At 45.5% G+C, this 27,313-nt stretch overlaps 1 long non-coding RNA gene across 2 annotated transcripts in view; it reads left to right on the top strand.

Annotated features, from left to right (window-relative positions):
- Nucleotides 1-26,618, top strand: part of LOC146830640 (uncharacterized) — a 258,204-nt gene extending 231,586 nt beyond the window's left edge. For both annotated transcript variants that reach the window (XR_014961179.1, XR_014961180.1), the window contains exon 4: nucleotides 26,227-26,618. This is a non-coding gene — a long non-coding RNA (uncharacterized LOC146830640). The remainder of the gene's footprint in view (nucleotides 1-26,226) is intronic.
- The last annotated feature ends 695 nt before the right edge of the window (nucleotides 26,619-27,313 follow it).

The following is a 27,313-nucleotide window of genomic DNA, read 5'->3' as shown; positions in this document are numbered from 1 at the left end:
GGGTTGTGTAATGGCTGACACATGCTTCTGGGTGGGGTGGGGGAGGGATCCATCCTACTTAGGTGTGGGCCAGGGGTCCTGGTGGTTGTTGTAGTGCTGTCTGCCTGTACACATGCCCCCATGGTTATGTTGTTAGCTATGTTTGTGGTGAATGGGAGTGGGTGTATGTTGGATCTGTGAGCCATGTTTTTGTGAGTGGGGGGTGCAGATGGATGTTGTGTGTCCTAGGTGGTGTAGATTTGTAGTTGTGCAAGACAGTACATAGCAGAGTGGCGGTAGTTATTTGTTTGTACTTACCAGCCTCCACTCCCCCGGCTACTCCTGTGAGACTCTCTGGATGCAGTATGGCAAGCACCTTCTCCTCCCATTGTGTGAATGTTTTTAGTGGAATGGGAGGGCCACCGCCAGTCCTCTGAGCCGGTTCTTGCTCCTCCTCTCCTTGACCACCCTCTTCAGGTCATGTCACCGCTTCATGAACTCCTTTTTTGATCTTGGGGTGGTCCCTACTGCATTGACCCTTTGGACTATCCCAGCCCACATTTGTGTCCTTGTAGCTAATGGTGTCTGTTGGACCAGGGTACCAAACAGCTGTGATTCCACTCTGACTATCTCATCTACCATGACCTTCAACTCACTCTCAGTTAATTTGGGCATTTTCTGTGTGTCCATGGTGTGTGGTGTGCAAAGTGATTGTGGGTGCAGGGGTGTGAGTGGTGGTTGTGGTTGTGCTGTGTATGGTGTGTGTTGTGCAGGGGGTTAGTTGTGCTGGTTTGGAGGTAGTGGTGGTGCTGTGTGTGGTGTGGCTGGGGATGTTGTGTCCTTTGCCTCTCCTGTCAGCAGGGGTATGTGTCCCTTCTCTCCTGGAGTTTTGCAAGGGATTGTGGTCAGTGAAGGGGCTGGTTTTATACACAGCTATATGGGTGTGTCCAATTGGGGTGTTGCCGACAGGTGTGTTGTCCTGGGATTTGTATTTTTCGTTTTGCCATGTGGTTGTGTCATTGGGGTGTGTTTTCTGTATTTGGGAGGCATGTCTAGTTTTCTGTGTGCAATTTTTGGCATTCTTGTGGGGTTTTGGCTTCGTCCGCCATATCTTTGACGGTTCGTCCGCCGCGGTGGCTGTGCTTCAGCTCTTCCGCTGGCTCTCCCATTCATTCCATTGTGCAACCGCGGTGGTCGGAGATGGCGGTACGTACTGTGGGACCGTCGCGGATATACTAATTTCGCGGGTGGTGTCTGCGCTATACTTGCGGCGGGTTTTTGTTTTTCCGCCGTGATTCCGACCGCCGCGGACGGATTTTGTCCATCTCCGCCCGCTATGGGCCGTTATTCTGGGTTGGTTTTTTTGGGTGGTTAATGCTAATTTGTCCGCCGGTTTTCCCACGGGGCCGGTGGGCAGTTGTTTTCCGCTTCCATGGCGGTCGGGGTGTTTTTCCGCCATACATCCTAATGGACCTCATAGACTATAGCCATATTCTTCAATATCTTGCACTTTCTGAAAAACAGCAGAGGCGAATACTAATCCAAAAGGCATTTGTACAAATCGTAATGCACCTTTTTGTGTAATAAATGATGTAAGGTGTTTTGATGTTGGGTGTTGCCGGATTTGATGGTATGCACTTGAAAGATTGATCAAAGAGAAATATGCTGTGTTGGTGACAGATGACACCATTTCATTGATATGCGGAAGGGAGTAACGGTTGACCAATATGTTGCGATTGAGATCTCTCAAATCAATGCACATGCACAAATTCCCATCAGATGTGCGTGCCAAAACAATGGGGCTAAGTCACTCTGATGATCTATTGGTTCAATGACTTGTGCCTGGCATAACCTCTGCAGCTCCTTCCTCAATTGCTCTCTAAGTGCAAATGGAAAATTCCTTGCTTTATGTACACATGGAACATTGTTGGACTTACAATACGATGCTTGAATTTAGTCAAGCATCCAAGCTCTTTGCTGAACAACTTGGGATATTTAACAATCCATATGGCTTTCTCAGCATCTTCAGTTACCAGTACTTGTTGGGGATGATTGGGGTCTAATACGATGCCTAACATTTTTTGTTCACACCACCCCAACTAGGATCCACCCTTCTCCACCATATACACCTTTTTAATTACTGTTAATTTTGTGATAGTTTCCAGCTAAAAAATCCTAGCAAAGGCAGCTTAACACCGCAATAACCCGCAGATTCAATGGCAGATGAATTCAACTTACAGTTGCCTACCTTCTCCCACATATCTTTATCGATAATGATGTCTGGGGAGCACAAATCTGCCCAAACTGGAATCTTAATACCATTAATCCTAGTATACACCTTGGTGGGTTGTACCCTTCCTGAATTTCTTTAATATTGTCCTAACTCACGACTAACACCTCAATTTCATCAGATGAACCCTCTTCACTGTGTTCTCTTATTGCATCTACTGAAGATTTCCAATTGTCTGGCGAACGAGCTTCACACATGCGTGCAAAGTGCCCCCCTTTTTTGCATTTGTAGCACTTCTCTTCGGTTGCTACACATTTGTCAGAATCGGCAGTGTGTCTCAAGCTGTCACATCTGTAACAAATGTGATTGTGTTTGGGATGGTAATTATTAACAATTTTGTCACCTTTCTTAATAATGTTTTTTCAACCACACAAACCTTGGTAGATTTGCCCTTATCACCTTTATCCTTAACCTGGTCTGAATTTAGTTCTTTAACATATCTCTATGTGTCTGGCTATTTCTATAGATTTTTGTAATGATGAGTCTTTTTAATCTAGCAACCTCTCTTGAATATTAACACTGCTTGTTCTGTTGGTCCCTTATTATTTCCTATCTTAAATCTTTACATTTACATGTTGATGCAAATGTTCTAAGTACCGAAATATATTGCTCAACAGATTCACCAGGTTGTTGGGCTCTAGAAAATAAATTGTGTCTTTCAACCACTATACTAACTTTCTTTCACAAATTTTCTTCCAGGGCTTTTACCACCTCTAAATATTCATCTGAACTGTCCTCTTGTGTATCCTCACTAGTATCACCTTCTTCACCCTCACGATTGGTAGAGTTCACTCTGATTTGTATGGGTAAAGTTTCTAGCACCTTCCTTCCCTCAATCCCTAGATCCCTAGATTGTGTTTCAGCAAAGCCAATTGGTGGGAAGCTACAAAATCTTCTCCACCTATTGCCTCTAAATATGTCTCAAATGACTTCAACCAAACTAACCTAGGCATTGTAGGTTTGCCTGGGTTTTGTAAAAATGTAGGTGGAGCCAGAATAGTTGATAAATCCATCTCTAAATAAAACAAACCCTCCTCACTCGCACGCACAGGAATTACTTTTGTTTGATACCCTTTACTACATTCGTATGATAATTTTGACTAAGTATGTAACACATCTTTACCAATTCACCCAAGACTTATCGCTAGTCTACTGACAGATAAATATATTGCACAGTAGCATATAGTCATTTCCAAAAATAAAAAGTCAAAATAAGCAAAATAGTTACCATTGTCATAAGTTGCTGTAAAGTCACTGTCCAGATCCAAGTTCAATAGTTATCGCTGGAAAAGCAGCCTACTTGAAAGAATTGGCAAATAGTGCTGCTCAGAAGGCCCCTCACATGGTTGAACTGTCAGATCACAGTTCCTGTGTGTTGCTATTGATGCATTCCTCGCTGTTGCCCCGCCTCAGCTCTTCCACGTTGCGGTCCTCAGCAAGATCATGCTGACAAAGTGCTTGTCACAGCATATACGACGTTGCCGTGATGTCGCTTCCTTTCACACACATCCACATCGAACAGACGCCGTACCCACAAAGGAATATTACGCTCCTCGGTCTTGCCTCGCTATGACTGCCTCTAAGAGAGACAATGGGGCATTGGACAATGGACTACAACGGACTGCCGGTGAGCGTTTAAGTAATTACACTCACACGTCTGAACACAGCGCAACCACTCATCGCCTCTAGCTGCTGTACCAATATCAATAGTTCCTGCTGGCTGGAGACTATACAGGCTACAAGGATATGACTTCACTTTGAATTCAGTACCAGGTATTCACAACATAAATGCTGACTGTTTGTGGCGGTTGCAATTACAGTGTGTGGATGAAGAGGATAAAATTAACAATGAATGTGTAGTAGCCAGTGTGTTTGAATCGTGCAATGGTGCCAAGTCAGCAGTAAGGGACGATACCATCATGAAGAATTTATTGAACAAATTATCCAGCCCATCCCAACCAAATTTGATTTTGAAAAGGACATTAGGTGAATTCTGGACTGTGTGGGCAGAGCTTTCTGTCTAAGCTGGTGTGGTGCGCAGGGATGGCAGACTAGTGGTGCTTGAAGGCTTACAGTCCAGATTGCTCAAGTTACTGCATGTAGGACATAGTGGGATGTCAGGGATGAAGAGAAAAGCAAGGGTGACCTATTGGTGGCCAGGAATGGACAGAGAAGTGGAGGAGAGAGTACGAGATTGCATATGTAGCAACTGTCAGGTCCCCACAAGTCTTACCATCTGCTTGTGAAGAGATCCCATGGGGACGATGTGGACAACCACCTCCTGCGCCCTTCTCTACCCGGAAAGACCGAAAATACTAGCCAGGTCGAAGAGGGGACCGGGGGAGGCTGCCAAGGAAAAAGGTGAGGGCAATGTGGTGGATGACGTGGATGAAAGCAAGCGCGACTCCGTGCCGTCGCATGAGTCGCCAAAGGTAAAAGTAAAGCGCTCCTGCGCTAATGTGGGGAAACAAGAAACAAGCGCGACTCCGTGCCGTCACACGAGTCGCGAGAGGTAGAAGTAAAGCGCTCCTACACTCGTGTGAGGACAACAAGGAAACAAGGAGAGAGTTGGTCCGAAGCTTTGGGCGCCCTTGCGCGGTCCGGACAAGGGTTCCGGTTGCTGATAGAGCCTTCGCGTACACACCAGCGTTCCTGCGAAGTTCCGTGGCTGTAGACGAAGCGCCGGTGTGGGCGTCTTCGAACCTAGCCGGAAGTGTCGGCCGGCTAGGTGACGTCCGCTGTTCCAATCTCAACAGCTAGACAGCAGCCTGCCTGGCGGACTCCGGGGGGAGGAGTTTCGGCAAGTTCACTGAATACTCCGCTTCCGATAACAGGAAGCGAGCGGGACCATAACAGTACCTCCCCTTAAAACAGACCAACCTCATCGGTCAAACAAGGGTAACAGGACGGGGTTTCTGGGGTTGCCTGGCATGAAAGGCGCGAACTAGGTTAGGCGCATTACGGACATGCAATAGGGGTTCCCAGGATCGCTCTTCTGGACCGTACCCCTTCCAGTCCACTAGGTAAAAGAGCTTACCCCTAGTTCTACGGGAATCAAGGATAGCCCGAACCTCGTATTCTATGTGGTCATCCACGGGAACAGGAGGTGGGGGCTCAGTTATTAAGCTGTCAGGATGTGCAGGTCGTAAAAGAGAGACATGAAAGACAGGATGGGTCTTCATGTGTGGGGGCAGGGAGAGCTTCATGGACACCCGGTTGATTACCCGAGCTATGGGATAAGGACCTATGTATCGTGGCAATAGTTTCTTGGGCCCATGTGTGTTGAGGTTCTTAATGGACACCCACACCCTGTCCCCCGCTACGTATGCAGGTTCCACTTGTCTGTGTTTATCTGTGTTTTGTTTGTAATATTCTTTGGCTTTGGCCAGCTCAAATCGGACTTGCTGCCATATGGTGCGGAGCAAGGCATGATACTCTTGTATGGGGGTATACCACAAACCTGAGTTTCTTCCCAGGGAGTCGTCCTGGGATGTCGTCCTTGGAAACAATAGAACGGTGATATCCCAGTGGTAGCGTGTTTGTTATTGTTATAGGCGTATTACACCATCCACAACACTTCGGACCATTCTTTTTCAATGGACAGTAGCAAGCAACGGAGGTATTGTTCCAGGGTACGATTCGTTCTCTCCGCCTGCCTGTCTGTTTGGAGATGGTAGGCGGATGACAAACGTGCCTCCATGCCCAGAAGAGTGCAGACTTCCGTCCAGAACCTGTACACGAATTGGGTTCCTCTGTCTGTGATTAGCACTGAAGGGATTCCATGTAGCCGTACTACATGCTGCATGAAGACTGAAGCAAGTTCCGCAGCCGAGGGCAGTTGTCTCAGTGGTGCAAAATGCGCCATTTTCGTTAGATGGTCCACGATGGTAAGGATGGTGGTGTATCCCGTTGTGGTCTTAGGGAGTTCCACAGCGAAGTCCATCGAGACGGTGTGCCACGGGCATGGGGGAACCGGAATGGGATGTAAGAGCCCTACCACGGGTAGTGAGGGGGTTTTCCCTTGAGTGCAGATGGTGCAGCGTGCTACGTAGGCTTGTGTGTCGAGGTCCAGGGTAGGCCACCAAAATTGCCTTTGTAACAGGTCCTTGGTTTTCTGGTACCCAGGGTGACCGGACAGGGGGTGGTCATGGCACATAGCCAGCGCTTGTTGCTGGTGCTCAGGTAAAGGCAAGTAGTAGCGCCCCTCTTTGAACAAGAATCCGTCACGTTCTGTAAGTCCTTGGATGTCTCCTGTCCAGTCGTTCGGTTTCTTTTGTTCCAGATCGTGGTGCAGTTGTGATAGGAAGGTGGAGGAGGTCACCGCCCCCTGGAAGCATCGGACTGAGATAACGGGTACTGGTTTCGTGGTGTCTACATTGTCTTCAATTTCTTCCAGCCTGGACAAGGCGTCAGCCTTGGCGTTCTCCCTTCCGGGTCGATAGGTGATCTGGAAATCATATTAGTTGAAGAACAGTGTCCATCGTAGTTGCCTCGCCGTCAAGGCCCTGCCTGAACGGACGAACCGTAGATTTCTGTGATCGGTGTAGATGGTCACCGTGTGTTTAGCGTCTTTTAGGTAATGGCGCCATTCTTCAAAGGCCGTTTTGATGGCCAGGAGCTCTCTATCTCTGATGGAATAGTTGCATTCTGCTGGTTGCAGCTTCCTGGAGTAGTAGGCCACCGGGTGGAGCAGATCAGTTTTGCTGTCTCTTTGTGACAACACCCCCCTAGAGCGCTCTGTGAGGCATCGGCCTCTACTATGAAGGGGCGATTGGGGTCGGGGTGCTTCAACACCGGGGCCGTGGTAAACCGGGTCTTCAGTTCTCGGAACGCTTGTTCTGCTTTGACGTCCCCTATGAATCGTGCTCCTTTACGTAACAAACATGTGATGGGGGTGACAATCCGGGAAAAGCCCGCATTGAAGCGGCGGTAGTAGTTTGCGAACCCAAGGGATCTTTGGACTTGCTTCACGGAACTCGGGGATGGCCACTGCAATATGGTGTCAACCTTTTTGGAGTCCATTTTCACGTCTATTGGCGTTAGAATGTGTCCCAGGAACTCCACTTTCGTGGTGTGGAACACGCTTTTCTCCAGCTTTACGTACAGCCCGTGTTGCAGTAGTTGTTGGAGTCTGGCCCGCACGTGATGTAGATGCTCCTTCCTGTCTGCGGAGTAAATCAGTATGTCATCAATATACACGATGCAGAACTGGTTGACATAATCCCTCAATACCTCGTCAATGAAGTATTGAAAAGCGGCTGGGGCATTGCAGAGCCCGAAGGGCATGACACGATACTCGAATAACCCGTACCGTGTTCTGAAGGCGGTTTTCCACTCGTCCCCTTCACAGACTCTGACAAGATGATAGGTCCATCGTAAATCCAGTTTGGTATATATGGCAGCGCCTTTTACTTGATCAAATAGGTCGGGTATCAATGGCAAGGGATACCTGTTCTTGATCGTTAAGGCATTCATCGCTCTAAAGTCGATACACGTGCGTAGGTCGCCTTCTTTCTTCGTCACGAAGAAGAGGGGGAAGATACGGGAGATTTGGAATGGCGAATAAACCCGTTCTGTAGGTATTGGGTGAGATAGACACGGAGGTGGTCGTTTTCTTTCTCTGTGAGGGAGTAGACATGGCTGCAGGGAAGCGTGGACCCAGGAATAAGGTCGATCCTGCAGTCAAAGCTGCGATGTGGGGGTAGTGTGTTGGCACCTCGTTCATCAAACACTTGACCCAGGTCCCTGTATTCCTCGGGTATTGCCTCGTGAGTGACCATACCCATCCCGTCCCGAGGCAGCGTACAGGTTTGGATCGTCCTCGTGACGTCTTCCCCCTCGGAGGGATAGCACAAACGAACACAATGAACTGATTCCAATATAGTCTTTCCAGTTGCCCAGTTAATGAGGGGATTGTGTTGTACCAACCAGGGAAGGCCTAATATAAGCCTAAATTGTGGGGCATCAATCACATCAAAGGTGATGGTCTCTGTGTGTCGGTTTTCCAGCACCATCTTCAGGTCTTCAGTTTGGAATCGGATTAGTCCTGAGGTCAGGTCCGTACCCTCCAATGCCTTGACTGTTTCGGGTTTTCTTTTTGTTTGTTTTTGCATGCCCAGGCCGGTCATATATTGAGCGTCAATGAAATTCCGGGTTGCTCCCGAGTCTATTAATGCAATGACTTGCCAAGACGATCCTGTGGAGGAATGTAAGGACACAGGCACACCCATGTGATGGTGATCGGTACAGGCGGTAGGGGTCTGTTTTTTCTCAGCTGATAGTCCAGTAGATAGACCCCGTTTGCTACTGGGTGGTCCCATTTCCCAACCCTTCTCCTCGGGCGATAGGGAGTACGTAAGGAGTTTTCTCTCTGGGCTGGCGGGGTTTAGCAGGGCAGTCCCGAACGAAGTGACCGTCGCCGCAATACAGGCATAAATTCTGCTTCCTCCTTTTTTCCTTTTCTTCTTTGGTTAAGGGGCCTCGAACGCCGCCGATCTGCATGGGTTCTGGGGTCTCTCGGGTTTTCATCGTGTCTCTGTACACAGGGATTCTGGCCTCGCCTCCCTTGGTTTTTTCAGTTCTTCGCTCCGGTAAACGATAGTTCTGTCTGACTACCATATAAATAATCGGGCCAATTTCCTCTGGTGGGTCTGTCATTTGGGAAATGAGGTCTTTCAACTCAACCCGTAGACCCCTATAGAACACCGATACTTGTTTGGATTCTGGCCAGCGGGCTTCCACCACCAGGCGCGTGAACGTGGTGATGTAATGCAACAGATCCGTATTGCCCTGCTTGAGATTAAGCAGCTCGTTGTCCGCAGCCTGCACAAACGTATGGCGGGCAAACATACGTCGCATGGTTTCCTTAAATACTGGAAAGTTGTATAACAGGGGTTCGTCGTTCTCCACCAAAGGTATGGACCACTGAGCGGCGTCGCCTCCTTGATAGGAGAAAACAAAAGCAACTTTGGAGGCGTCATCTGGGAATGCAGTAACCCTGGCCATAAAATGTAGATGGCATTGGTTAAGGAATATGCTGTATTTTGAGCTATCGCCGTAAAAGCATTCTGGTGCGGCCAGCTGCACAGCAGGTTGGGCTATCTCCTGCACAGGTTGGGAAGTAGTCGAGGTAGCAGACGGGGGACCCCCTGGGTTAAACAAGGGAGGCCTCAACACTCCCTCTTGCCTGGGTCGGTACATAGGGGAGGTTCCCCAAGGTCCTGTATTGCCTGAGCCTACCTGTCCCTGTAAGGTGGTTATGTCGTGTCGTAGGCTACGATTCTCCGCTTGTATATTAGCAAGTATGGCAGCTATGTCCTGCAGGGTGACGTTGGGGTTATCTATGTCATCCGGGTGGGATGTGTAACGTGGGCTTCGTCTTCTGTCAGGTCCCCACAAGTCTTACCTTCTGCTTGTGAAGAGATCCCACGGGGACGATGTGGACAACCACCTCCTGCGCCCTTCTCTACCCGGAAAGACCGAAAATACTAGCCAGGTCGAAGAGGGGACCGGAGGAGGCTGCCAAGGAAAAAGGTGAGGGCAATGTGGTGGATGACGCGGTTCTTTGGGTCTTGTGTTGGCGTAACCTAAGGGCAAGAGTGGAGGAGGAAGTAACAGCTGCACAAGGTACAGGGGGCAGACATAGGCATCACAAGACACAAGCACCAATAGTCACCTGGGAATGAAGTGCTCCAGCGCTGGTACTGAAGATGGTAGGGGGTCAGAACCTCCACTGTTGTTCTAGGTGCCTGCAAGGGCCGAATCTATTCTAGAACGTATTCGCAGCACCCTTTAGTTGCGCTCCTGCGCTGGTGTGGGGGTTGAAAGCAAGTGCGACACCATGCCGTCGCACGAGCCACGAAAGGTAAAATTAAAGTGCTCCTGCGCTGGTGAGGGGGGCAGAAAGCAAGCGTGACTCCGTGCCGTCGCACGAGCCGCGAAAGGTAAGGGTAAAGCGCTCCTGCGCTGGTGTGGGGAAACAAGAAACAAGCACGACTCCGTGCCGTCGCATGAGTCGCGAGAAGTAGCAGTACAGCGCTCCTGCGCTGGTGAAGGGGGCAGAAAGCAAGCGCGACTCCGTGCCATCGTACGAGCCGCGAAAGGTAAAAGTAAAGCGCTCCTGCGCTAGTGTGGGGAAACAAGAAACAAGCGCGACTCCGTGCCGTCGCACGAGTCGCGAGAGGTAAAAGTAAAGCGCTCCTTCGCTGGTGTGGGGAAACAAGAAACAAGCGCGACTCTGTGCCGTCGCACGAGTCGCGAGAGGTAAAAGGAAAGCGCTCCTGCGCTGGTGTGGGGAAACAAGAAACAAGCGTGACTCCGTGCCGTCGCACGAGTTGCGAGAGGTAGAAGTAAAGCGCTCCTGCGCTCGTGTGAGAAAACAACAAGGAAACAAGGAGAGAGTTGCCGTGGTCCGAAGCTTTGGGCACCCTTGCTCGGTCCGGACAAGGGTTCCGGTTGCTGATAGAGCCTTCGCGTACGCACCAGCGTTCCTGCGAAGCTCCGTGGCTGTAGACGAAGCGCCGGTGTGGGCGTCTTCGAACCTAAAATGCAAATCCAGCCAGAAGTGTCGGCCGGCAGGTGACGTCCGCTGTTCCGATCTCAACAGCTAGATGGCAACCTGCCTGGCGGACTCCCGGGGGAGGAGTTTCGGCAAGTTCACTGAATGCTCCGCTTCCGATAACAGGAAGTGAGCGGGACCATGGCACAACAAGTCCCTTGGGGTTGAAGAATCCTCTTTTGCTGCCACCGAGTTTCCCAGTAAACCATGGGAAAGGGTAGCCATGGAAATTTGAGGACCCTTTTCTCCTAAAGGCATAACGAATGCATTTTGCCCTTGTGATGATTGATTATTATTCTAAGTGGCCTGAAGTGGCGTTTTCAAGTAAAGTAGAGGCAGATAATGTCATTGAGTTTTGTGATCAAACATTCCGCAAGGAATGATGCCCTGACACATTGGTAACTGACTATGGGCCCCAGTTTATGGCAGAAAGTTTTAAAACTTATTTGTCCAAGATGGATATAGTGCACCATACCACAGCGGTTTACAACCCCAGAGAGAAGGGCCTCATTGTGAGGTTCAATGGGGTATTGAAGGAGTGTGTTCAGTTGAGTGAGAGTAGTGGCTGTGATTGCAAGGAAGTTGTAAAGGAAATGTTATGGAGTTATTGTACCACACCCATCTCTGTCATCAAGGAGACTCTATTTATGCTCAAGAAAGGAAGACAGCCGGGGACAAGAGTCTCTCCCCATGGATGCTCAAGGGATGCACACATCATGTGGACAAGGAGAAATTGGTGAACAGGGTACAAAAACATCAGGCCAAGTAAGTGAGAAGGCACAATGAAAAATCAAAAAGGATAAGGAGAGTGTTTGTGATGGGTGATTTGGTAAGGACCAATAATTTGAGTGCCCAGAAGATGTCAAAATGACCAGTGCCAAGGTGGGTTCAGAACTCTTTTGCTTTACCCACAACCCTTGGCTTTGGGCACTGCTTAGCCCATTTGTGCCCAGCACTTCACACTGAAGCATTTACTTCTGAAACCGATCCACTTGCTGACATCAAGGTTTCGCTAAGTCATACCTTAAGCCCTGATGAAGTTCTCTGAGAAGACCGAAACGCGTTGGTTGAGCTGAAGTTTGTCATTACTATCTGAAAAAGTCAATTCAAAATAAAGACTTTATATATTACACAATTGCCTTGGACTTCTTTTGCCTGGTAATCACACAATAAAGTTCGGGAGAGTATGGATCAAGATCATGACCAGATTCCTCATACCATGAATACAATGCCATACGGCTTACCCAAAACTTTGGCCCTCATATACGGACAAACACACACAGTCATGACCATTTCTGCCAAGAAATAGATTACAACAAATGATAAACTGCAAATGCAAAAACAGCAAATAGGAATTGGTACAAGGACGCTGTATAACCAAAGTAAAGGAATGCTGACCCCAACATCTCCACAGCGTGGTGCCACAACACAAAAAATACTTTGCTCACACATGTGCACACACTCCTCTAGTGGACATTACCATGTATCAATATAGGAAAGAAAGTTAAATTAATCTCTAAGATACAGTCCACACATAGTCAAGCAGTGTAGTGCATGATAGCAGTGATAGAACACAGCACACACAATGCATATAATACACAAAATATGAAATGCCATCATGGGAAAATGTTGACATAACATGAAAGAACACAAAACAATTTAAAACTTCATTAACCGGTTACAAGAGAAGATGACAGTAGAACCATACATAGGTCATATCATTTACACACTGGGAGCCATTGCTTAATGGCACCAATAACCTAGACATACATCGATGTGGCACTACTTCAAACGTCCAGTGAGGGCTCAAAACAACATCCAGTACAATGCTCCCCAACAGGCCCAACCGGATTGAAACTGCAGACAAAAAATCCCTGTGACACAACACCTAGATTACTACTTCTCTCCATCATGCAGAAGGCCATGACTTATGAGAACATGTGGCATCCAAGTCAAAGCAAGATAGTTTTGAACTTCAAGCTCTTAAAGATGTATTTTGATAAACAATATTTCAAGAAGAATATCTGCTGAGATGTCGAACTGCAATCACATCAACGCACCCCACGGCTGTAGCCTACTATAAACAATGCTTCACAAGCACCTGATCTTCTACACATGAAAGCAAAGCTGGTTGTGAAGTTATAAATAGCATTTGAGGCTTCTGACTTTGGAAAACCTGTATCCATCCTAAACTGCCGCATTTTAACTCTGATTTTAGTTTGTGGTAGCCTTTATCCACATGTATCATATCATAAACAGAGACTTTGTTTCTCTCCTCCCTAAAACTATGATAATATTATGCTGTCTGTGATCAGTTGGAATAACACAAACCATATCTATAGTTATGGCAGTTCTGGAGATAGCATTCTTTGAAGACTAAGGGGTTGATTCCAATCTTGTTAGGAAAGCCCTCAAAACGACTCGGTCCCGGAGAGCTTTCTGAACAAATGGCGCTCCGTGAGTCCAAATGACAGATTTCGATGTGTGCTCATTAAATACGGAGCTCCATCAGATCCTTGTCCACCACAAGTCTTTAAACAAGTTGCCAATGTGGTTGCCGGCCCGCTTATGGGACTTTTTAATGAGATATTGACCTCAGGGAAATTTCCGAATATATGGAAAAAGGGCTCCATCTTGCAACTGATAAAGAAACCTTCCTTGGACCCAATGAAGATGGAAAATTACAGACCAATATCCCGTCTACCTTTCCCAGCTAAAATTATTGAGAAATCACTGAATGAGGAGGTCTTACCATTTTTGGATGCTAACTTGCTGCTCGATCCCTCGCAGTATGGTTTTAGAGCAAATAACTAGGATGAATCTGCCCTGGTAGCAGCCTCAGAGGAAGTTAGAATGGTAATCGATAAGGGTAGAAAAGCAGCACTTATCCTATTAGATCTCTCTGCCGCTTTCTACACCGTTCACCATTCAGTCCTCTTAAAATGTCTTCATCTTCTCGGCTCTGACCTTGCTAAGCTCATTTTTGAGCACTAGACAGAAACAGGTGGAGCTGGGGAAAATGAGTTCATCACCTTTCTCTTTACCTTGTGGTGTTCCTCAGGGGTCTTCCCTCAGCCCCAAGTTTTTTTATGTATATGTTAGCCCCCTCATCAAGCTTATTCAAAGTCAGGGACTAGCTGTGGTCTCCTACTCCGATGATACACAGATAGTGGTTTCTCATCAGACATAGATAAAGAGGCCAGACATTTCTGTAACTGCATGTCCCAAGTGGCACTGTAGATGCTGAATAATTGTCTGAAATTGAATACAGACAAAGCAGAGGTGCTACTTTTCACTCCGGTCCAGAAAGTCTGACATTTGGGAGTCATATTTGACACTGAATTATCTTTTTCAGAGCAAATAAACTCTATCATCACATCTGGTTTTTTTGTGCTGAAGATTCTGAAAAGAAAGTTTGTGAAGTTCGCGCTACTTCGCACTACGCGAACTGCACGTAGCACAGTGCGAACACACTTAGCGTAGTGTTGCGTAGTGCTGCGGTCATTTTTTGCTTGCTCGCAGTCCTCAACGTCAAGTTGGCAACCGCGAGCAAGCAAAATGACATCCCGGCGAGACTTTTTCCTTGTTCGCGATCAGCAACATCAAGTTGGCGATCGCGAGCATGGAAAATAAACCTCCCGGCGAGATTCCCAACGCGAGAAGGTCAGGTTTCTCATTGCGAGTGGTCGCGTATGCTCGCGACCGCTCGCGATGAGAAACGAATAGTTCGCGTTGAGAAAGCTGCTGCTCGAGTAAAAATCTACTCGAGCAGCAGAAAACTACAGCTCGCACTGTGCAAGATGCCATTTTCAATGATTGCACAGTGCCGGTTGCTTGTCCGCACTGTGCAATCATTGAAAACAACATCTGGCACAGTGCGAACAAGGTACTACGCAGTTCGCGAAGTGCTACGCGTAGCTCGCGTAGTGCGAACTGTACTTTGCGTAGCTTTGCGAAGTGCTACTTCGCGAACTACGCCCAGGCCTAGTCTTGAGTCCCTTTCTTCCAGCAGGAGCCACCTTTCTTCCACCAGGGCCTCCTTCTTCAGGTGTAGTCTTCTGAGGTGCAGGCGTGGTTTGAGAAGGTGTTGCTTAGCTGCCAGTCTTTTTCTTTGCACTTGCCTATGATTGGAGAATATTCCCAACCTAATCACAACTATTTTCTCACCCTATGCTCAATCCTTTTGTACAATTTCCTCTTTGCTTTACAGTATAAATTCCAAGAGATACTAAATTTAAGATGAATGAACCCTTCTTCCCCGTGGAGGAGCTAGAGAGAAGCTATTAGCCACACCCCTATTTAAATGAGGTGTTTTTGCTCTGTATGACTGAAACTGGGCTTCTGTACTGGTATGGATGGAAATAATTGGTCTAGGTGGGCTCTGAGAAGAAATGACAGATGATGTACCTGTCTTCCACCCTGAGGGTATCACGAAGTGTGTAGCTGGTCCAGCCCTGCTCTCAAGAAGTGAAACCAATACCTGGATTAAATAAGACTGAGGTTGCACTGTCTAAGGTTAAGTGGAAATGGGATGAGAGATACAGTGGGTCAGACCTTGCTTCTGTTCCTCCTATGCTGGTGTGTTTCTACTACAGACACCTTCCATACCAGTTCCTCAATGGACTGACTGATAAACCATTGAAATAGGTAGATTCCCACACAAAACACATTACATGTCACATGCATACATTTCTATCCTTGAGTAACTCAGCCTACCTATGCTCTTAGCCAGACGCTTCAGAATCTCCCACCTGCCGACACCTAGCTTAACCTGCAAAATAGGCACACATTTGATCACTTGCATTCTGCACAGGGGCCTCATTTCTCCGAATGTGTACCCTAATTCCATAGCTCAATGTCTCCTACTGTCACAGTGCTATGGTTATAACTTGCACCAGTAATGACAGACAGCGAACAGCAGCATATGAGAAGGTTATTTTGATGACTGCAGAGCACCAGCTATACACTTGTCCTGCACAATTCCAATATAGCATTGTCTATACTCAAATGTCTCATATGGATATACACTTGTCTGTTCTCAGTCATGCATATCTGTTAACTTTCAGTACTCTATAGTCCTGCATGCACATATGCTAGTCTTTACTATGCCCAGTTACATTCGGAGGCTTAAAAGCATTTGCTCCAGCCTTTAGACCCTCTCCGCAGTCTTGCGCAATCAAACAGAAAGGATATGATATTTTAGCCTTAAGTTCTTGGGTACCACATGGATTTGAAGGTCCTGGGCTCTTATTTGTTGCATGATTCACCCGTGAGTTTGTTAAGTACCACACCGAAGTCCCTTCTCTAGGCGGTGCTACGACTCATTGAATCATCAATGGTTGTTGATGGATGTGGGTCCTCTCAGACCTCAGGAGTTGTTCATTCTTCATTCAGTTACGTTTGAGTGCACTAACTCTACCCCTGGGTGGGGCTTATATGCAACAGCCCCACCCAAGATAACTGTTTTCGCTCTGGAAAGAACAGAAGCTTCCAAGGGAACCAGATTCACTTCGAGAACCAGACCACAATGGTGCCTCTCTCCTCTTGTTACCAGAGGCTGATCTTTGAATCCAGGTCTTGCCCCATGGTGACCTTTTGTACCATCTTCCTTTTTCTACTGGGTGTAATGGCAATGGCCACTGTAGTAAATTGTCAGTTTTAGCTTACCTCCTGGTCATCTAGGTTAAGGAGTATAGTAAACCCTACGCAATCATGCCCTCACCCACTGCCAGAAAATATCCCATATCAGAGGAGGGGAGCAGCCCCTGACAGCCCCATTTGGATCAGGTATTGTAAATAGGTGTTAAGGCTGCCCTTTGTTCTGCTAGTTGTTGCTATGACAACACGTTTGTCTTCCTAGGCCCACAGAGCAGGCTACTGCCCCTTCACTTGAGATAAGAAACCCTAGAAACAACCCTCAGGAAAAATCTTAAAATCTGCTTGTTCAGGCTGACCTATTTTCAGTACTGCTAGAAAACTGCTATTGTAGGCCTTTTCTGCTCCTGGTTTCAGTTGGTAGCTTCCTTTCCGCATGTGCAGTCTCTCCTTCTTAATTTCTGTCTGATGTTTATGTAGGGCAATCCTAGTGCGGTGCACTCTGTTGGAGTAAACATCGCACTTTAAAAATGTATAACATAACATAACAATGACTTTTATTCAGAAATTTCCTTCAAGAAATACCACTCTAAGCTAAGTTTGCTCATGGTCAAAAGCCAAAACTCAAACAGACTTATGTTGTTAAGTTGCATACTCTCTGTTTTAAAAACAATGAAATGCGCATTCAGCACTTCTACAGCCATGGAATCTTTTTATCAGAGTCCCGGACACCTCTGGTGATACGCCTCCTCATGAGGACTAAAGCATTGGTGCCCCCCTTCATTCTAGTAAACTTTGATTACAAGGAACCAGATGGGACCCCTATTTATATCCATGACCGACGCGAGATGGCTTTCTCACGAAGGACTAAGGAACTTGCTGTTCCATCTGCACACATTTGCTCTTCATATTTTACGCAGATGTCTCCAATAAAACCATCACTGTTCACTTTTGGCAACCTTACTGGTTGTTGGAGATTCAGTTGTGTAGACATAGAAGACATGGGGTGCCAGACATGATTCCTTCAGTCCAAAAGTAGTATCCACACTTTTTAATCTCTGAAGGGGCTCTATCTGAGAGGAAACAGTAGTTTCAATTTGCATGCACAAAAAATATTGCTTATATTACATACCTAATGTGGTATCTTCGGTTTGCAACATTTATCGTACTTCATATTTTCCCTGTGTGCTAAGCACCGATTTGGCGGGGTGTGGTAAAACACCTGATTGTGTAGTTTGTCACTCCACAAAATCTGTATTTACTGACACTGTAGACTTGCTCCCAAAGTGTATCTGTGACTGGCACAGAAGCACAAGAAGGTTAATCTTGAAAAAGAATGAAAAATCTTGAACTAGATAGGGCACTTTGATTGTGATTTGCTTAGCTCTGACTGCAATACTTTCCTGACATTTTAAATTAATCTCTATCTGTAAATAGAAAGTAAATAAAAAATGAAAGGCTTAATTAAATGTAGACATTTTTCATCCTAAAGGGCTGCCATAAATGTTTAGAAGATATTTAATCAAAGGCATATCCCACTTAGTCAGACATAACGGTTTTCATTAAAGATGCAAGCCTACACATTTACAGATTCAATATGTTTGGAGCTGGTGTTTGTTAATTTTTAATTCAAGTCTTTCTTAATTTGTTCAGACAAGAGAGAAGGCGAGCCTTGCACTATATTGGTATCTATCTATCTATCTATCTATCTATCTATCTATCTATCTATCTATCTATCTATCTATCTATCTATCTATCTATCTATCTATCTATCTATCTATCTATCTATCTATCTATCTATCTATCTATCTATCTATCTATCTATCTATCTATCTATCTTATATTTTTCACTTAAAAAACCCAAAGATTGCAGGGTCATTATAGTTTGCAAATAGAATTAAAAAACCTTTGAAATTCACTGAAAAAAACAAAAGTTACAGGGACGTGATAGTTAGGTTCAAATTTCACTCGTACAAAACCAGTGAAATTTGGCAGTTATAGTTACCTCAGCTAACTATAACTTAGGCCCCCGCATTGCACTGTTTCTGACCTCATATATTACATCACTCCTGACATGGTCAGTGACATCACTGATGACATCATTGATAACATCTCAAATAACATCACTGTTGACATCACTGGTGACACCATCCACTAAGTGTAAGTATTTTGTAAGAATTAATGATTGTTAAACATTTATACCAAGGAACTACAAAAGTTAAAGTAGTATACTAGGTGTACTACTAATAGATGATACTACGTTTGATACATCTCATGTGAGTGGCTGTGTGACTATATGTATGCTTGTGCATATGGGTGTGTATAAGTGGGTGTGTGAGTAGCTGTGTGGGAGAGTGAGATGCTGTGTGAGTGGCTGTATTGGTGAGTGAATGGCAGTGTGAGTGGTCCAATGGGTGGGTAAGTGGGTGTGTAGTGAATGTATGGGGGAATGAGTGGGTGTCTGAATATCTGTGAGTGGATGGGTGTGTAAGTGGCTGCATGAGTGAGTGAGAGGCTGTTTGAGTGGGTGTTTGGTTAAGTGAGTTGGTGTGTGAGTGACTGTATTGGAGAGTGGGTATTGGTGTGAATGGCTGTATGGGTGAGTACAGGGATGTGTGAGTGCTTGTATGGATGTGTGAATGTGTATGTAAGTGGTTGTGTGAGTGAGTGTATAGGGATTGTATGTGTGAGTGAGTGGCTGTGTCGAGAGGCTGATTGGTTGAGTGAGTGGTTGTGTGAGTTACTTTGTATGTAAATAAGTGGGTGTTTGAGTAGCTGTATGGGTGTGTGTGGTTATGTGACTTGCTATATGGGAGAGTAACTGGTTGTATGAGTGGTTATATGGGTAAGTGAATGGTTGTGTGAGTGGATTTACGAGTGATATCACTGACCATGTCATGAGTGATGTAATATGTGAGGTCATAAGCAGTGCATTGCAGACGCGCAAGTTATAAAATAGCTTGTTGGCCATGGTGAAAGGTTTCAAAGTGACCCCCCCCCACATGCCTAGTGGGTCCGGGACATGGTATTTCTACCCTGCCCCATTTTCTTATTTATAAAAAAATTTTTGTGACTTCCTGGTTTGAAGTGCTGGCAGCCAATCAAATTTCAATAGGGTTTCAGTAGGATTTTGGGGTCTCAGATAGCGATATTTTTTTTAACTTAAATATCTCTGAAACTACTGAACAGATTTACACCAAGTCACAAAAAGCACACTTTCTGGACCAACTAAGCGAAATTACATCAAATTTGTCAGAAAGGTAGCTGTTGGTCCATAAAGTGACCTTTTTGTGTATTGGTGTGCATTTCTTCAATTGTTGTGAAGTTATTAAAAGAACAAATTTGTATATATAGGAATGCGGATCCTCCAAAGACCTGACAGTCCCTGTGCTGAAATATGATTGACTGCCAACACGCAGCCAGGACAGGGTCGCCATTCTGTGGTAACATTTAAAAAAAAAACCATTGCACAGTCCCCAGCGCTATTTTATTACAGCCTCCGGGTGGGTCCCGGGGACATAATATAAAAATAGGAGGGGGTAGCATTGGCCCCCACAGGACTTATGAAAGCCCTAGGGAGGGCTCACTTTTGCTGGCAGTGTGGCGCTTACTTAATGGATGGTGCATTATCTCCTCGGCTGAGCCACGCCAGAATAAATCCTGCGAGAATTTCTCCAACTGGAGAACAAATGGAGCGCACTCAGTGGAAGACTTTTCACGAATGTTTTAATCCAAAATAAAATGGTTCATTTACAGCAATCTAAACCAACGCGTTTCGAGCTCCCTGAGCCCTTGGTTACGGTTCATATATATATATATATATATATATATATATATATATATATATATATATATATATATATATATATATATATATTACCTACTGGCGGTCGCCAGTAGGTAGTTATAGTTAGGACCACGTTTCCATAGGAAATCCGCAACATTCTATTTTGAATAACTTTGGCGCCGGTCGACGAATCCTCGCGAATTTTTCAAAATAGGTGGGGCTCTACGCTCCGCTCCTACCCTGAAAGTCTCGGGGGGATTCGTCAAGCGGGGGCTGAGATAAAAGGGGGGTCCCAAAACGCGTTTTTCCCATGCATTTTTCCATAGGACCTTTAGACACAGCTACAGCCCGAACGGCTGAACAGAATTACTTGAAATTTGGCAGAGAGGTAGTCCTCAGGTCAAGGAAGTGCCTTTTGTAGGTTTGGTGTAAATCTGTTCAGTAGATTCTGAGAAAATAGCCTTTAAATCAATATATATATCTGAGCCAGCTTACGGTGCGCTTACGGTGCGCTTACCGTACGCGTACGGTGGCGTGCGCGAGCGCGATTTTGATTGGCTCTTAGATCTTAGTAAACATTCGAATCGGTCGAAACCAGGAAGCGGCGGCCACCATTTTCTCTCTCGCTCTCTGAGTTGGGCAGCAAAAACGAAGCCAAAAAGTGTCTAAAGAGGCAGTTTCTTGAGATCCTAACTACCCAGCATTGATATAGGGGTCCCCAAACAACCCCCAAGCCCCCAAAAAAAAATTTTTTTTTTCGGAAAATCGCCGATTACGCTTACCGTACGCGTACGGTAAAAAATTAAAAAAAAAAAAATTATCCACACTCTCCCCACCCCGTGTGCAAATGGTACCCGAAGGCCACCTTTTGTACATGGCTTATGACATATAAGAAATTAACAAAGAATAAATTTCACAAAGATGCGCATAATATGTCCCCCATGTGCGCACGGTGCGCGAAGCGCATCGTGCGTACATGGCCCATCCCGCATAACGTGGGCACGCGGTGCGCGCAGCGCACCGCGTGACCACCGTGCGTGCACGGCACTAACTGCGTAAAGTGGGCGCGCGGTGCTCACTGTGCGCGCACGGAACGAACTGCGTTAACTGGGCGCGCACGCCACGAATGGCGTAAAGTAACTTAGCATTTAAAAAACCGTACAAATTCACTGAAAAAACCATAGGTTTCACACACGTTATAGTTAGGAATTAGCATTTAAAAAACCTTGCAAATTCACTGAAAAAACCATAGGTTTCACACATGTTATAGTTAGCTGTACATTTCACTCGTAAAAAACCAATGAAATTGCCCCGTTATAGTTAGTGCAGGCAACTATAACTCACGCGACCGCAATCTTCTGCTGATGACATATGTGTCTTTATGAAAAAAAAATATTTGTAATATATGTATAGCTAAAATTTAATGGAAGAAGACATGGGCAAATAAGTGTCTAAATACAGTATTAGCATCAGCAGAGGATTGCAGTCGCGTGAGTTATAGTTGCCTGCACTAACTATAACGGGGCAATTTCATTGGTTTTTTACAAGTGAAATGTACAGCTAACTATAACATGTGTGAAACCTATGGTTTTTTCAGTGAATATATATATATATATATATATATATACACTCCACAGATGGATGGGGACACCCGTTGCCTCGAAACCAAAGGGCGCGTCGAAGTAATGACCTCCCAAACACGGTCATGAGTAATTCACCAAACTTTCTCAACAAAAGCAATCGACGCCGTGTCTGTGCGCAAAAACTATTTAATGCCAGCTGAAAGTGCTAGACGCGTTTCGCCTGTCCTGCAGGCTTGTTCACTAGTAATTCAATAAAGTTTCCATGGCTTTTTTAACTGTGAATGTGAACAAATCACATGGTGAACTACAACAATAAAACTGGACAACAGACTAGTAGTTTCGTATAGTGTGTCATACGGGTTGAAATAATTAAAGGTAAATACCAAATTTGACAAACATAATTAGTCAGAATTGTTGCAGAATAAAACAACATAAATGCCCACTGGGGCAGAACTATATGCATTGCTTATTTGGCTAATTATCTTATTGGGTAATTGACTATTTGGTTAAACCAATACAATGGTTATGTCAATTATGTTGACCTAATACTGATTTTGCAAACAATTTTGTTATATGCAACAAGTACATGCTGAGAATGGACCACCATGGTCAAAAAATGTTGGTCAGCCCTATTCTAGCAACAAGTGTACGATAATAACAAATTGTACAAATCTAATTGAATTTTACAATATAATGTAAGGAATTTATGTTGTTTTATTCTGCAACAATTCTGACTAATTATGTCAGAATCCAACTCAGTGCATTTCTTCATCGTAATAACTTGTTGGACCCATCGCAATATGGGTTCAGGGCAGATCATAGTACTGAGTTGGCTCTGTTGAAACCCATTGAGGAAGTCAGAGAGGCCGTTGATGGAGGCGGTAGTGCAGTACTAATTTTATTAGACCTATCTGCGACCTTTGACACGGTCCATCACAAATTACTGATGGACCGGTTGTCTGAGATTGGGGTCAAAGGCCCAGCTTGGAAACCCTCACAATCTTTCCTAGCTGAGAGATCTCAAACGGTGGATCTGGATGGTTATTCTTCTAGACCATTTACACTCCCCTGTGGGGTGCCACAGGGCTCTTCCCTTAGCTCAACTCTTTTTAATATATATGTGGCACCACTGGCAGGAGTCATCAGATCATTTGGCTTCCAGCTCACCTCATATGCTGACGACACCCAAATAGTGTTGTCACTGACCAGGGGAGATGAGAAAGAAATCGGTGATCGTTTTCACGAATGCATGAGTGCTATATCTCGTTGGATGTCCTCCAATTGTCTAAAGCGCAATTCAACAAGACTGAGGTCATGAAGTTTGAGAGTAATCCACTGGTATGGACACTGGATTGGTGGCCGGAAGACCTGGGATCATGCCCTGTACCCACTAGGAAGGCTAGAAACCTTGGGGTATCAGTGGATAATACACTCACTATGGGTGATCAAGTAAGTTTGGTGACGTCTGCTTGCTTTATGATTCTTAGAATCATTAGGAAAATTAAAACCTTCTTGACTGATAGCAATCTTAAGACAGTAGTCATGGCCCTGATAACGTCGTGATTGGACTATTGTAATAGCCTGTATCTGGACATACAAAAACAACAAATGTGCAGGCTTCAATTAGTCCAAAACGCTGCAGCCAGACTGCTCTCTGGAATACCCAAATTTGCTTCCGTGAAAGAAGAGCTTAGGAAATTGCATTGGCTCCCGATAAAACAGAGAGTTTGCTTTAAGGCACTCTGTATTGTTTTCAAGGCTATTAATGGCATTGGTCCTGAATCTCTTAAACGAAAATTCCACTGGTATGCACTGGGTAGAGCGTTACGCTCTGCCAGTGCTAAACTAGTGCAAGTCCCCAAGGCAAAAAAAGCAAACTGGGGAGGCAGGAGCTTTACCCTTTGTGCCTCTCAAGCTTGGAATGAGCTTCCACTCTCTCTTAAGTCTGCCCCGGATCTTTTATCTTTTCGTAGGGGCCTGAAGACATGGCTTTTCCTGCAGTAGCACTCTTTCGACTTCCCAGGTACCAGTATTTAGCGCCAGGGCACCCAAGGGTAATCGCGCGCTCTATAAGTGCAATTAACATAACATAACATAACACACAGTCTATAGAGTTTCTGGGTTTTCAGGTGGACTCACGCAGCTGCCAGCTTCTCCTGCCCACATCCAAGATCAATACGATCAAGAAAGAATTGAGATTGATTGTAAGCAGGCAGATTGTGTCCTTGAGGTCTATAGCCCGGGTAGTGGGTTTGCTGGCCGCCTCGATCAAGGCCATCTTTCCAGGTCCCCTTCACTACCGAGCACTCCAACGTTTGAAGATTCAACATCTCCGCAAAGGCCTCGTATATGCAGATCCTTCTTTCAGAGTAAGCGAGGTTGGAAATGTTGTGGTGGCTAGACCACATGGAGTCGTGAAATGGCAGAGCCATATTCAGTTCCAAACCTGAGGTAGTGATTGAGGCGGACGCCAGTCGCTGGAGCTGGAGAGCCCGCTGCGGTCCGATCTCGACGGGGGGACGGTGGTCTCCAGAGGAACTCTCCCTTCATATCAATTGCTTGGAGCTGCTGGCAGGCTCGTTCGCGATTCGCAGCCTCTCCCCTCAGAAGACAGACTGTTGCATTCTCTTGCGGATGGACAATGTCTCGGCAGTCCGATATGTGAACAAACTATGGGGTAAGAGGTTCCGCATCCTAGCAGAGATTGCCAAAAACTTTTGGCACTATTGCCTACAACACAAACTGTCGGTAGTGGCGGAGTACCTCTCAGGCGGCAAGAACGAGGTAGCCGACTGGCATTCCCGTTATCTCCAGGACTACAGCGACTGGCGATTGCACCCTCGAATTTTCCATATGCTGAATCACTTATGGTGCCCTTGCTAACTGGATTTGTTTGCGTCACGGCTCAACAAGCAACTCCCAGATTTTTACAGTTGGTGTCCGGATCCGGAGGCTCTGGCCTCAGATGCGTTCCTTCAGACCTGGCTTCCAGTCCTGTGTTATGGCTTCCCACCTTTTGTTATGATAACCAAAGTCCTGGCTCAAGCCAGACGACAACGGGCGGTCCTGGTGTTAGTTACACCGTTGTAGAGAGCAGAGGCATGGTTCCCGATTGTTCTGGAAATGTCCTGTGCGATACCAATTCTCCTTCCACAGAGATGGAACCTGTTGCTGGACCCTCACAAGGTCCCTCACCCTTTGGTGGACGCAGGACAGCTGCCTCTGGTAGCGTGGCGAGTTTCAGGGACAGATGGCAAGTCCCAGGCCTTTCGACAGACGCTTCTGCCTTCATCAAGCAGGCATGGTCTGCTAATACCCACAAGCAGTATTCATCAACATGGAACAGGTGGTGTACCTGGTGTGTTCAACGGGACGTCGATCCCACTACGGCTAATGTCTCCATGGTCATCATCTGGCTCTGCGTATAGGACAGTGAACAATTTACGATCCGCTATCTCGGCTGGGCACGCTCAGTAAGAGGGCAAACCAGTGGGAGAACATCCCTTGGTATGTAATTTGCTTAGGGGCATCCAGATGGTCAGACCTCTGTGTCTGAAATATTCTTTTTTGTGGAACGTTACGGTGATACTCAGGTTTCTGGAAACTTGGCCAGCTAACAAGTACCTGTCGAGGAAGCAACTTTCAGCCAAATTGGCTATGTTGTTATGTCTGGTCTCTTGCAAGAGAGTATCTGATATCAGGGCTTTGGATCTCGCTGGTCATCATTTTTCCCCAGAAGGGGTCACTTTTACTATTTCCAGATGTACCAAATGTAATTCCACCTCGGTGTCTTACCCGGCTTTTCCGGATAATCCAAAGTTATGTGTTGTGCAATGTATAAAGGCGTACGAGGTGAGTTCCTCTGAATTTTGCTCAGACATGCAAGGTCAACTGTTTATTGCACTATAAAAGCCTTTTTGCCCGGTGACTTCGGCTACATTAGCGAGATGGGTGCGTTGGATCATGAATGAAGCAGGCATTGATGTCTCTAAGTTTGGCGCTCACTCTGTTAGGGGCGCGATGGCATCTAAGTCTTTTTCCCTAGGAGTAAGTCTAGCCGACATCATGAATACGGCTGATTGGTCATCTGAGTCTACTTTTAAATCTTTTTATTACAAACCTGTTGTAGATATTGCATCAGTGGTGATGGCTAAGCTTTAAACAAGCATAATCGGAGCCTCCGGTCCTGACATAGAATTAAAAGTTTGCGAACAATCGTGACAAGAATTTTGAATTCTATTAAGGACAACGGAGGCGAGGATTATCCCACCCGGAATGTGTTACTTTGTTTCATGAATGTGAATGTACGATTATTGCTATTATCTTATTCCTGTTGCATTTTGATTGATATATTCCCCCACCCATTGTTATAAGCTCTTAATGATCGAACATAATTTGGTGATGCACGTTATTAGGAAACTTTTCTTTGTTTCAGATTCCAATGGCAAGTGAGAAGTGCCTCCTTCTTCATGGTATGGCTGAGAGGATTCTCTCCCCGTCGACGTGTGGCGAGCGTTCGCCAGGATTTCAGGGCATGGACTCGTTCCTTGGCTCCAAAGTTTCCATGTTGGCCTTCATGATGTTTGGTTCTTTGAAAGATTTTCCTCTCTGATTCAGTTCAAGATAAAGGAGTCTATTGAAGATGTCAGATTTAACAGTTCGCAGTTTCGCAAAGAAAGAGGAAGTGTTTACCTCTATTGGACCTTATATAGGGACAGTCTCTATGGTTGTATGGCACAGAGTGTGCATGGGATTTGTAGTTTAACTGAATAAAAAAGATGTTTTTTTATTCGCTGCTGCAATAAAGTATGGAAATGAGAAGCATAATCCTCGCCTCTGTTGTCCTTAATAGAATTGAAAATTCTTGTTACGATTGTTCGCAAATTTTTAATTGTCAGTTGATTCTTTTGTGTTCTACTGCAGCTTCCCAGAGTGTTCTAAAGAACAACTAGAGCGCTAACAGCCTTACTTATGGCAAAAGTATGGCACACCTGAAGCCATCTTGATTGGAATAAACTGGTAACACTTAAAACATTGAATTTAAAAAGGAACACAATGGTGGGATTCATTTTGTCATAATATTTTATGGTTAGTGCTGTAGAAAGAAAAAATAGGACATGTTTTAAGTGACATCTCAAATATCTTCCTGTTATATTTCAACAGGAGCAGCCTGTCAGTTGATTTCCTTGTGTTCTACTGCAGCTTCCCAGAGTGTTCTAAAGAACAACTAGAGCGCTAACAGTCTTACTTATGACAAAATTATGGCACACCTGAAGCCATCTTGATTGGAATAAACTGGTAACACTTAAAAGATTTAATTTAAAAAGGGAACAACATTAAGGGGTTCATTTTGCCATAGAAATAATGGTTAGTGCTGCAGAAAGAGAAATTAGGGCATGTTTTAAGTGAGATCTCAAATCCTCTTCTATTTCATTAGAAAATTCTGACATGCAGACTGAAACAATCACTTTCAATACCAGCAGTAGACTTCCAGTTAACTCCCTGGTGAGCAGTAGCTTTAA

Source organism: Triturus cristatus, chromosome 5_1 (assembly GCF_964204655.1).
Source record: "Triturus cristatus chromosome 5_1, aTriCri1.1, whole genome shotgun sequence".
Lineage (NCBI taxonomy): Eukaryota > Metazoa > Chordata > Amphibia > Caudata > Salamandridae > Triturus > Triturus cristatus.
Note: the sequence above shows the minus strand (reverse complement) of the source record. Positions and strands in the feature narration are given on the sequence as shown.